The following is a 12,799-nucleotide window of genomic DNA, read 5'->3' as shown; positions in this document are numbered from 1 at the left end:
AATCAGATCACATCACACCTATCCTCAAATCTTTACACTGGCCCCCAGTTACATTCAGAATGGATTTTAAAGTATTACTATGAATCACCAAATGGCCTAGGAACTCAATACATTTCTGATATGCTCACTGAGTACAAACCTAACAGATCACTCAGACCTTTAGGATCAAATAAATGAGAAATTCCAAGAGTTCATTCAATGCAGGGTGAATCAGCCTTCAGCTACTGCACACCCCCTGCTGCTGGAATCAGCTTTCAGAAATGATCAGATGTGCTCCAACATTAGGCACATTCAAATCAAGGCTGAAAACACATCTGTTTAGCTGTGCCTTTACTGAATGAGCACTGTGCTATGAATGACAGATCACTCTCATGTTTTTCTTTTCTTTTTCATTCCTTTAAAACCTGTTTAACACATTCTAATCTGTTTTTAATCATTTTTAATTATTTTATTTGTTTTATTTTCTTGTTTCCTTTATTCTTGTTTATGTAAAGCACTTCGAATTACCATTGTGTATGAAATGTGCTAAATAAATAAAATTGCCTTTCCTTGATGAAGTGCGACTAAAGAAACACTTAAAAGTGCACTGTAAAAATTGGGTTCAACACAATGTTATCCCAACACAAACTGATTAAGTTAACTTAATCATTTTTTCAAATGTAAGTGGATGGAACAAAAAACAGTTAAGTTGCCCCCCACCCCAAAAGCACAAGAGTTGTGTTGTTTTTTCAACTCATTTTAAATAAGTAGTTTAAACATGCAACAAAAGTAGTTTTTTTTTATGTGTATTTTGTACGTTTACTTTACATTCGACTGATAAAAAGGCACTTCATTAAAAGCCAAAAGACCTAAAATCTAAAAACTGACAGATCCAATGTTAAACAAAATGTTATTGTAATGTCTGGCCTTAAAAACTGCGAGCTCCAGCGTGAGTGCAGGCGTCTCTGGGAGCAGATGCGAAAGAATGAGCTCATTGTTTATGGTTGAAACCTGGTGCAAATGTTGGTCTAAAACGCTCCCAGCTGCCCGACTGCTGTTGGCTGAGCGTCTGGCAGGAGAGATGGAGGAGTGTGGCATGAGGGCGCAGGCGGTGTTCATGTAGGCCACTGCTCATCTGTTTGCTTTTGTTGGGTCAGTCAGACTGCAGGCTTTTGTTCACACCGTGCATCGCTCACATCTGGCTTTCAAATCCGATCATGTTGTAAATGATGATGTTTGTTCGGTATGCTCACTTTATGTCAACATAGGGGACTAATTATCAGGGAAATTGGTTTCTGCTTTTTAATTGAATGATTTACATTGAAAATCAGGTTTTACTTGAACAGGGTTTTCACTTTTTTTTGTACTTTAGATTTGCTAATTGATGTATTTATTTTTGTTAGCATTTGTTCCTATTTTATATGAGCTTTTAGTTTTCAGTTATCAAATTTGTTTTAATTAATTTACTTTCATTTCAATTTTAGATTTGGTCATTTTAGTGTATAATCTTAAACGTTTATTTTAGTTAGTTTGTTTTATTACTTTGAATTAAAATAAAAGCCTTTTTTTATATTTTATTTTGCACACTTTAAAAGAATTTTTATTTTGTTTTTTATTTATATATTTTATTTTTTACATTTTTGTCTTGATTTCAGTTTGTTTTTGTGATTTTTATTTTGTGATTTTATTATATAAAAAATCTTTTTCAGTTTTAGATTGTCGTTTTAGTGCATAAAAAAAGCATTATTCTTGTTAGTCTTTTATTATTTTTAAATAAAATGAAAGCTTTTATTTTTATATTTTATTTAAACTTTTATTAATTTTATCCTAATTTTATTTATGTAAAATTTTTTGGTGATTTCAGTTTTGTGATTTTGTCAGTTTATTATTTTACATTTTTGTATAAAAATAACTAGATTTTTTTTTAGATTTTGTTATTTGGTGCATAAACTTACAAATTTATTATAGTTAGCTTTTTATTATTTTGAATAAAGAAATATCTTTTATTTTTATTTATATTTTCATTTTATTTTGCATATTTCTGCTTGATTTTTATCTTGTTATAATTTCTCCACTTTATAAAATAACTATATTTTTATGTCAGTATTGCATTTAATTGCTTTGATTTAAAGTCATTTTAATTTATTTTAGTTAAACCACAAGCACTCTTTTATTTGGAGGTTTTCAAACAACAAAACAGTTTGAGTCAGAAAATATTCACAAAGCCACATGATGGTCTGTGTCTGTGTGCTGAAGACAAAGGCTCTGTGGTAACTGGATGAGCCTGTGCACACTCAAGTGTTACCAAAACACACACCACACAGACCAAAACATCCTGTCCAACTAGCTCGCTAGAATGCAGCCCTGCAGGTGCAAATGCATACATTTGAATGCTTTAAATCGCAAAGTGTCAATGACAAAAGACAGGTGAGAGTAGTATGTAAGCTTTAGTTATAAAACTACAAGTACCAAAGCCTTTATAGAGTCTGTTCGCTTCACTCTGGATCAAAATGAGAACAGATTATACATTTAAATTTATCCATGTTTAAATCTGAAAATGTTAAAGATCTGCTGGTCAAGGTTAATCAGAATCAGAATCTTTATTGTCATTGTACAAAATACAATGAATTTTACATTTGCCCTTTCCTTCAGTGCAGTACTAATTGTCTAAAACAACAACAACAATAATAACAAGAGATTTTGCAACAATATTATACAAGGAGCATTTCAGAGCTATACATAGACCAAAAACACTTTTTCAAGGTGACATCTAAACAGCAAAGTCCTTTCCATTTAGGGCTTTATTGTATTATTTTCTTTTCTTCAACCTCCCACCTCTCCTGCTTCTTTCCCCCGTCTCTTTTCCTGGTGTGGAAAACACACTCGTCCATCGGCGAGCCAAAACCCAGTCGATGAGAACAGCAGGAAACACGGCCCTCTCCCCGCACCACTGTCCCATCAGAGGAAGGAGAAACCGAGGCTCTGAGAACGTCCCACAGTAAAGGAGACAGGGGAACCTTGGGGAGGGCAGTGTCAATGGAAAATCCTGCCTCTTGCCAACTCACACTGGTACATCCTACTCCTCTCTCTCTCTCTCTCTCTCTCTCCGTCTCTGGCTTCTTCGGCTAGTTTCTCACTCAGGATTTTACTGAGCACAAACTGCATCACAGGCTGGGGGAATATAAAAGCGGAAGCCGCAGCCAAGCCAAGGAACGCACTCTTGAGTCAATGTGGAAAATTATGCAAAGCCTCTTTATTCCCCCCGCCCCCCAACCAAATGCTTTCCTTATGCGCGATTGTGAATGGAAGTTTATATTGCAGTAAGCATTTCTTTCATTGAAAAGTTGGGATCGTGTCGCTGCGAGAAGCACTTCTGAATCGGAATGAATGGGGGGGATTGTGGCTACATTAATGATGTGGCATTTTCATCAGTCACGTGTTCTTGTTGTGATTATGCGAATTGGTGTTGGTTCGTTTTTGCATTGAGCCTCTGGATAATAGAATTTCGTGATAAATCTTGAAGGATTAAGGATGGTTTACAGCAGATCACTTTAATGATAACTATCGGCATCCAGATTAGCACAATAAAGCAAAGCAAAGGCTGTAGTTTTGTGGTCTGGAGCCTTAAATGTTTGAGCTGTTTGATTTGAATGGATTGTGATTGTCTTTCAATGTTTTTATTGTTCATGTTTTGAAAGGTTCCAATAGTAGGGTTTCAGCTATTGTAATAGTTGTGGTGAATACTAAAATGAATTTTGAGGGCTGCACAATATATTGTTTCCGCATCGATATCGCAATATAATCATTTGCAATAGTCACATCGCAGGATATGCAATGTTGATAAATAATGTTACGATAGCTGTTATAACAACAAGTTATGATTGAATCGCCTCTTGTTAAAGATGTGAAATAGTTTGACAACAAGCAGGAAATGTTCATGGGCCAGTCACATCACCACGTTGAAATGGTCTATAATGATTTAAAAAACATTCAGGTATAAGCATTTGTACCGTTTGTGACCTCAGCTGGATTAATTTTATTAAATTATTTTTATTTTTATCAGTCAGTTATTATTCGTGAATACTGTTATACGCGGGAAACGATTAAACACTTTATTTCAATTATGTCTTTTTCTTGATTATATTTATAGATTGTTATGTGTGAAAATACACATGCAAATGCAGAAATGCACTACAAGTAGCACAGACCACAATGAAAACGTGCCATGGAACCTTAAAAGGTTTGTTGACTGTTTATTAAAGTTTTAATTATTCATTCAATTGAGGTCGATCATTCTATGGATCATTCCCCTACACACAGTTTTATTAATCACTGCTTCTTTGAGTTTGCCCATGCTCATATTGGTATAAGATTTGACAGTATCAAGCCAACGAGTTCTTGGGCGGCCTTTTCTCCTACTTCCACTGACCATGACTGGTTTCTCGAGTGAATTGCTATGCATGACAAGACCAAAATAGGATAACTTCTGTTTGGTAATCTTGGCTTCCAGCGAGGTCTTTGGCTTAATGCACCCTAGGACTTCTTTATTGGCGATTCTCACTGTCCATGGGCTGCAGTGCTTATATCCTTACTTTACTATTAGATTATACGGAGATGTAAATAGTAAACATTAATTCATCAATCTCTAATTAAACATGTGCATGAAAACACTCACAACACATGCAAATACAGAATCGCACTGCAAGTAGCACAGACCACAAGGAAAATGTGTCTGGGAATCTCAAAAGGTTCATAGACTGTTTATTTGGTTTTCAATTATCCGTTCAATTGAGGTCGATTTTCAGTCATTGTATGGATCATTCCCCTCCACACAGTTCTATTAATCGCTACGCATGTTTGCTCATGTTGGTTTCAGATTTGACAGCATCGAACCAAGTTCTTCCTCCTAGTCCCACTGATCATGACTGCCGTCTCGAGTGAATTGCTACACAGGTCTTTGGCTTGATGCACCCTAGGACTTCTTTATTGGTGATTCTTGCTGTCCACAGGATGCGCAACAGTCTTCTCCAGCACCACAACTCGGAGGCGTCAACCTTGATCGTCCATGTCTCACAGCCATAGGTTGCTATAAGGAAGATGGACGCGTTGACTAGCCTTGCTTTAGTTGCAGTGCTGATATCCTTACATTTCTCATTAGATGTTATGGAGATGCAAATAGTAAACATTAATTCATCAATCTCTGACTAAACATGTGCATGAAACACTCTCAACACAAGCAAATACAGACAATGAAAATGTGCCCCCCAAAATTTTATAGATTGTTTATTAGATTTGATGGATTTGCACTTCCAGTGCAGAATCATCCCAATTGATCTAACATTATACATTCTTTCCAAATACAGAAATGAAGTCATATGATGAAATTGTATTCATATCATAATATTTCGCATAATAAAAAACTATCGCAATGTTAGAATTTTTCAATATTGTGCAACCCTATTTTGAACGAAAATTGTATTCATTGACATAATAGTTATTATTCTTGGTGTGAACATGCGAAAACTTTTTGGAGCCTATATACAAAAGATTAGGACATTAGTTTCACTGCTTTTTAGACTCTTTTATGCAAGCATTAAGCTTTGAAGAGTGCACTACATATGTTCCTCTGTCTTCCTTTTATTTAAACACGTTCAAATATCAAAACCACAGATAAAACAAGCTGGCACAGAGCACGATATGTAGCAACACTCTTTGCGAAATGCTGTTTTGTAAGGTAGCAGTGAACTTGTACACGAAATCTGTCACGCACACTCGCAAATCTCTTAGCATGTGGAAGTTAATATGAAGAAGCCAGTTAGTCAATTGGCTCTATTGGTATTTTTAAGCTGCTTAACAGAGCGTGACCTTTCACCTTGAAGTCTATGGTTTGAACTGAGCCACAAACAGCACGCACTGGAAATAAAAGATAGATAAATCCCCTTTACTTTGCCATTGAAAGACTTCCACCATCAATTGGGTCCATCAAAATCCAGGAAGAACAACGTGTTTCATTGGGAAAGCCTCTGGAAGCGTGGTACCTCTAGACATCGGTCGTCTTTTCCATCTGCGGGCTAAACGCTTATGTAACCAAGACAAATATCCATTTTTGTGGGATTTTGTCATTTAAGTGGGTTTGAATCAGAAAGGCCAGTTTTTCCGGTTGAATGCGCGCTCCAAATTGTGTTAGCATTCAGGAAGGTTAACCGCAGCGCTCAAACTGAATTTACACCCTCGCGTGGCGTCAATGATTTCATCTTTTATATTCCTTATATTTCTCGCTCGCGCTCTCATTTTATGCGCAACCTCATCACACAAATATTAACGATCCCCAGGAGTTTAGGAATGACGTCTGTGTTCGGAACTGTATCCTTCAGAACTGGCTGAGCTGAAGGAGAGCGAAAGACAGGGAGAGGAATAACAGGACTGGATGATAGATTTGATTTGGTTCTGTTTGTAGAGCTGGAGTTTGGCTTAGGCAGACTGTTTTGTCGGTTTCCATGGAGAAAAACACTCGCTCTGCCAGACGCTGGAGAGTACAAGAGCGAAAGAAGGAAACAGAGAGAGAGAGAAGGGGAGCGAAAGAAAGCGCAAGTCGGAAAAAAAAGGACGAAAGCCCATCCAAGAATTTGTAGGGTGTGGAGATGGACAACGTATCTCGCAGTGCTGAATGATGAATAACGTGCAGGCGCAGGGTCTCGCGTATATTCTTTTTCACAACGGCCCCCCTAAAATGTGCTAATATGAAATGTTAATGAAACAAGATGAAAGGCCAGGAAAGCTTCTTTTCCTTTTCTCCCCTCCGCCGCTTCTCTCGTGATGCATATGCTCTGCGCATGACATGCTATCTGTCTCTTTTATGAGGTGAGTTACAACTCGCTCCTGTCTGTCTTCATGAATGAGGGATGAGAGCCATTAGCAGAGGGAGAAAAGGAGAGATGGAGCTCCGAGAGGGATGATTGATGCTTCGAGTTATTCGACAGATTGAACTGAGGCAAAGGTCAACTTTTAAAGAGAGCAAGGCTCTAGAACCCAAGGCACTTTCATAATTACTGTGTGTTTTAGTGTGTGAGAGTGTGTGTGCGTGTGTGTGGGTGAGGAAATTAGTTTTAGTGTAGGTTTTTAATTTAAGGGGGATTTGGGAGGGTGGATGTGAACATTTGGGCATGTTTTGGATGGTAAAGCTTTTATGTATGCTATTTTCACAAACAATTCAACTCATAAAAACTAGCATTTATTTGGAGTGAAGGTCTAATGATTTACCTTTTGTTTAGACACAATTTTACTACAAATACCACAGTTAAATTAGGATTTGTATAGCAAAATCATGGTTAAATTGTGGTTAATTACATGGTTTTAACTTTCTTAATGGAATGTCAATGTTTTATTTAACATTTTCTTTTGGTAAATGACAGTAAAGTTCAAGAGGCTTGAGACAGATGTTTTAATAATTTCCTTGATTTTGGGGACTCTGGTTGACATTTTAAGATGCAAATCAAGTTCGCAATCAATCAATTAAAGGCTTTATCTTGAACCGATTAATTTCTGTGATTCAGTATAAATTAGTTTAAAGGGCCACGAATCCCTCCCTCCTTTCAGCAGATTGTTCTTACACCTATAGTTTGAAAAAGTAAGGAAAAGTGGATGAGTCCAGCTTTGTTTAGGTGGAAGGGTTTGCATGAAAAGGGGAGTTTTATTACATGCACTAAAGCTGATTTTAACACCAGCAACACAAACACAGAAGCAGGGGAGATAGATAGTGATTTAGCATTTACAGAGGATCTGAGAACTGGGTGGAAGTGATGGATTTTCAGTTCAGAATATTGTAGTGATAAATTTAGTTACTAAATCATTTTGACTAAGGTATGTCTTCAAAAAACTGAGAGAGTACTGCTGACGATACTAACTTTACCGTTTGAGTAGACAAAAAACAAAGAACAGTGATCACACACTTACCAAATTTGTAGAGACAGGACAATCAACAACAACTGGAACAGCTCTCATTGTGGGAAAATGGAAACAAAACCTTTGATTTATAAACACAACACTGACGACCCATGTCCCCAAACAATTCTTCTACTACTTGTTTGAATTACGATTGACAAAAAAAGTGGAGTCTCTCTGAACACTGTAACAAGTAAAAGGAGTCTTTGAAGCTATATCATGGTTATTCATGAAGTTGCATCTCGTTTAAAAAGAGGGCTGATTGGTTCTTTCTTATGAATTAATGCTGGAAGCTCAAAGACGTCAACCATGTACCGGCTGGAACAGACAGCCAATCTTCACGCTGGAATTTACTTAATGATCTCATCGCTGTGATGCAGCTTCGAATTTTTAATTTTAAACTGGAAGAACTAATTTGCTTTTAATAACGTGAAAACAGCTAATTTTCAATTTTAGTGAAATAAATGTGTCCTAATAGTGTTTTTAGAAACGTGGAACACATATATGACAGTCAACATCTCAAATCTGCGTGTTTCGTGACCCTTTAATGAATTGGCTAGGTGACAAGTGAAGCATTAAAATCCAGTTACATGAATCATTTATAATGTTTATTTCTAATAACTGATTCAACGATTCATTTGTGTCATTACTTAAATAGTTTTCATGGTAGTTTTTATTATTTTAAATGCTTTATAAAAGAATGTATGTAGATAGGGTAGAATATTGATGTTAAATATTATGCATTTTCAATTTGGTGCATTCATAAAAACTAATTTTCAACTGTTTCACAAAAAAAAAATTAATAATAAAATCCTATGTGAATGAAAACCACAATTTCAGAACAAGGAATTTCAAGAAAGACTTTTTTTAAGCTACATATTGCAAGGTTGTAGTAGGTGGGAGGGTTCGGATTGGTGATTTTGTATGGGTGTCTTTCTTCTTTCCCAGTCACAGTCTTAAGCTTTCGTTCTGCCTCACTGAAGACTTTCGAAAGGCAGATTTACATTAAACAAATACGCAGACACGCAGATGTACAGTTGGACACGCCTCGGTACTTCAGAGAAACCGAGAAAGAAAGAAAGGCCTGTCCCTTTCTTCTTCTGCTTGGGTTTGTGAGCGAGGGAAAGGAATTTCCAGCTTCGTGTCTGTACGTGCACGTCAGCTATCAGATTATCGTCTCAGGGTTCAGGTGTGCTCAGGTATGCAGCAGCTCTGCATAGGACTTGAGCAATGCCAACACCATCATGCCCACTTTTAGAGGCAGGTGCACGCAAACAAACACACAGCAGACAAGCTCGCACACATCCACCGGGCTGGCACTCCCTTTAACTACACTGCTGGAGCAAACAGGGCACAAATCTCTTGACACACAGACATAAGCACACGCTGATGGCCGCTCTTTGCTTGGTGCTGTGTCTGGCATTGCTATAGCAACGTCAGCGGCACACTAGAGCTGGCAGGGTTGTGTTTGCTTGGATGCATGGGAGAATTGCTCTCGTTTGGACCCTTATGTTTTGGTCAGTGGATTAAGATCACATTTTGGATAGCGCTGCCATTTTTGGCTTTGCCTCCAAGTTTCGTCTAGGGGATGTTTGTGTGTGCGGGATAGTTTAGTCTGCAAAAGAGGTATGGGAAATCTCTTCTGGAGATCAGCGAAGAGCCTTTGTTCTGTTTCTAAAGAAAGATCTCTGAATGTAGGTTACAGTCACTATGAGATCTGTTTTTTAATGATATATTTTTTAAATATTTGTATTTATTGTCAATTATTTGTTCGTGCACATCGCTGTTGCACTATTCCACTATTGCAAACAGTGTTGGGTAAGTTACTTTAAAAAGTAATAGATTACAAATTACTGGAGACAACTGGAAAATTGTAATCTGATTACATTACTAATTACTTCATGTTAAAAGTAATCAGATTACTAATTACTTAACTTTAAAGTTACTTATAAAACATAATATATGCCTATAAAAATACAAAATAAAATAAACTGCGGCTCTCTCAGTAATTTAATATTTACTGAAAAACATTACAATGAATTAATCACAGCAGCTGCTTGACATATTGAATTGACTTCTATAAAGACCTAAAGGGTTTGCCTAAACCCTTGTTCCAAATCTGTTTTTTTTTTTTACACAAAAGAAGACATTTAGAAGAAAACTGGACATGTTTGTCTGAGGTAATTAGAAGCTGACTGGTCAGTTCTTGTTGCATGACTTGTGTTTTTCAAATGGTGTGCCTGGAAAATGAGAGCGCACGCAATATGCACTCTGAATATTTGTACACAAGCTGCACGCCTCTATTGGAAATAATGAAATTGCATGTGCAAAAGACACAATACGTAAACGGCCCTATAATCAGCTACACTTCGCTTCACATTCAAGAGATACCTTCACCAATCCTGCACAAAAATTCAATTCAGCCTGTTTAGGCTGAGTTGGGCCACTGTATTTTTGGGCGCTGGTGTCCTCCTTGCTGACGATTATTGTCATAGAATGCTCTCTGTTCAAGTGCTTGAACAAGTTTCTGATCGAGTTATAAAAGCAGTGTAAAGTTCTTAAGAGACTTGTTTTAGCCTCAATGAAATCAAAATAAAGTCTGTACTTCCACTTGAAGAATCGAACTCTCGTCAGCAATCATTTCAGCTCGCATTATCCAGTAATTTAAAAAGTGCATGCTTATAAACTGATTTGCAATACAAATATAGCATTTTTTTGTCTAAAAACTATATTTGTAACGCAGGTAAGGCAATTACATTGACTTTAGTAACTGTAATCAAATGACACATATTTAAAATGTAATTCGTTACATTACTGTGTTCCCCAAAATGTAGTTAGAATACAACAATGCCTGACTGTTGTGTTACACCCAACTCTTATTGCAAATCACATGAAATCGCAGCAGAAGGAAAACAATCAAGTTTTGTCCTACATTTATTCTCGTTTCACTTGAATGTACATCACAATAATTAAAAATGGACACATTTTATTGCATGCTATCTCTTTTAAACAGTTTATTAATAATTATTTTAGGGGTTTTTCCACCTTTAATTTGGATAGGACAGTGAAGGTTACAGACAGGAAAGTATTGGGAGCAAATAGAAGGGAAGCGTCGGCAAAGGATTTTGAGCCGGGAATCAAAGTCTGGTCGCTGTGAGCACCATTGTGCTATATAGGCACACTAAACCACTAAGCTATTGGTGCCAACTTTAAAACATTTTTTATAAAATCTCCCCTCTCTAATATTGTGTTGACATTAAAATACTTCCAAAAATCACAGCCAATCAGAACAGGTTAATGATTAATAACTATTTATGTAGAGCAGTTCAATGAAATCTGAGAGTGGGCGGGGCTAGAGTAGCACAGTGTGAAAAAAACATCTTGTTTATACAATTCTAAAAATCACAGCCAATCAGCACCGGCTGATGATTAATAAACATTAATGCAGAGAGGTAGATTGGACCAATGTGATTTCACGGTGGACGGAGCTGCAACACATCCTATCACAAAACATCTAAATTAACACAAAAATCTTGTTGCTTGTCAAATTTGTATAGTTGAGGCTATGTATTGGTGTAAATAGAATTTCTCAATCAGCGTAATGTAAATCAAATATGTTTAAGTGCTCTTTATCTCGCTCTTTTGAGTCCTCTATTGGAATTTTTACATAGTAATTCATACAACTTCAAGCAAACGATGCGATAAAAGATCACTATGCTTTTAAGCAGACTCCTTCAGCGTTTTGAGGAATGTGAGTGTGGATGGAGTGAATGAATAACTGAAATGTGTTTTCTGATAGGGGTGAGGACGAGGTCAGCGCTTCCTTATTTTCTGCCGTTATAATGTCAGACAGACTTTCCTGCATTGAAACATTCTTCAGCAAAATTGCTCTTTTTGCCACCACTATTGGCACACACACCCAAATACACACGCACACACTGAGGAAACAGTCATCTTCCTGTCTGCACACTAAAGGGTTAGCAAGAAACGTGTGTCTTTAGGATCGGGGCACTCTGGCAGGTTTAATTGACCTGCTCTGGGTTTGTTCTAGGCATCGTTTTACCAGGTCAGACTCGGTGTGAAACCAGTAGACTCGAAATGAAGTGTGTGATCGTGAGTAATCATTACCACACTCTTAACCATCAAGTGTGAACGCATCAGTTGATTGTTGTTGTTCCAGTCATAAAAACCTACCAAACCTGAACCATAATGACAACTTTCTGCTCTCTAAAAAGGACTGCACTTTGGGACTTTGCCTTCATTAAACATATATTGAATGTCAGCGTTAGACGTGAGGTTAAACAGAGCCACCCAGACCGAGATATTTTTTTTCTTTCTCTTTTTCTTTCTCTCTTTCAGTCTGTCTGAACATGTTTGCAGTAAATTGTCTCTCCCCTCCGGCAGTCACATAAAACCAATCCTTTTTAATTAAGACCAACTCCAGTGAGAAAAGTGCCAAGCTTTTTTCCCCTTTCCTATTTTTTTCTCTCTCTTTTTTTTCAACCACAACATCCTGTCTTTTTACTCTTTCTCTCCTCCTCCTCCTCCTCCTGCTGTTATTTCTTCAACACCTCCCCTCATCAAGCAGAGCATTAGTGTCTGTCTCTCACCCTTCATGTTTGTTTTGATACAGAGCAGATGGATTTAGGATTTTCTGCGACCCCCGGACCACTCAGTGCTTGTTTTTTCTTTACATCTATTGCTTTATTCCTCCTCCTCCACTGCATTTCTTTTTGTTTCAGCCAAGTCGTCAAACTGTGAGTGTAGATTTGGGGAAGAGCTGTAACAACATTATAGAACAGAATATTTCACAGCTGGGAGTGGAAAAAATACCACATTTGTATTTGTAAAAACATTGTACTGATGAATATTATCTCGC

General features: G+C 37.1%; 1 protein-coding gene and 1 long non-coding RNA gene across 4 annotated transcripts in view; one reads left to right on the top strand and one right to left on the bottom strand.

Annotated features, from left to right (window-relative positions):
* The window catches only part of LOC137496334 (uncharacterized), a 110,538-nt gene that overhangs the window by 15,118 nt on the left and 82,621 nt on the right, over positions 1-12,799 (bottom strand). Inside the window, exons 5-6 of one of the 3 annotated variants that reach the window (XR_015497777.1) lie at positions 12,531-12,700; positions 4,714-5,065 (exon numbers count right to left, since the gene is read on the bottom strand). This is a non-coding gene — a long non-coding RNA (uncharacterized LOC137496334). Of the gene's footprint in view, positions 1-4,713; positions 5,066-12,530; positions 12,701-12,799 lie in introns of those variants that run through there. The other 2 variants (XR_015497776.1, XR_015497780.1) reach the window with 2 other exon arrangements.
* skia (SKI proto-oncogene a) overlaps positions 1-12,799 on the top strand; it is a 120,546-nt gene that overhangs the window by 53,039 nt on the left and 54,708 nt on the right.

The sequence above is a fragment of the Danio rerio genome, chromosome 8 (genome assembly GCF_052040795.2).
Source record: "Danio rerio strain M-AB ecotype USA chromosome 8, GRCz13ab, whole genome shotgun sequence".
Classification (NCBI taxonomy): Eukaryota; Metazoa; Chordata; class Actinopteri; order Cypriniformes; family Danionidae; genus Danio; species Danio rerio.
The sequence above is the reverse complement of the archived record's forward strand: the minus strand, read 5'-3'. Positions and strand labels throughout refer to the sequence as shown.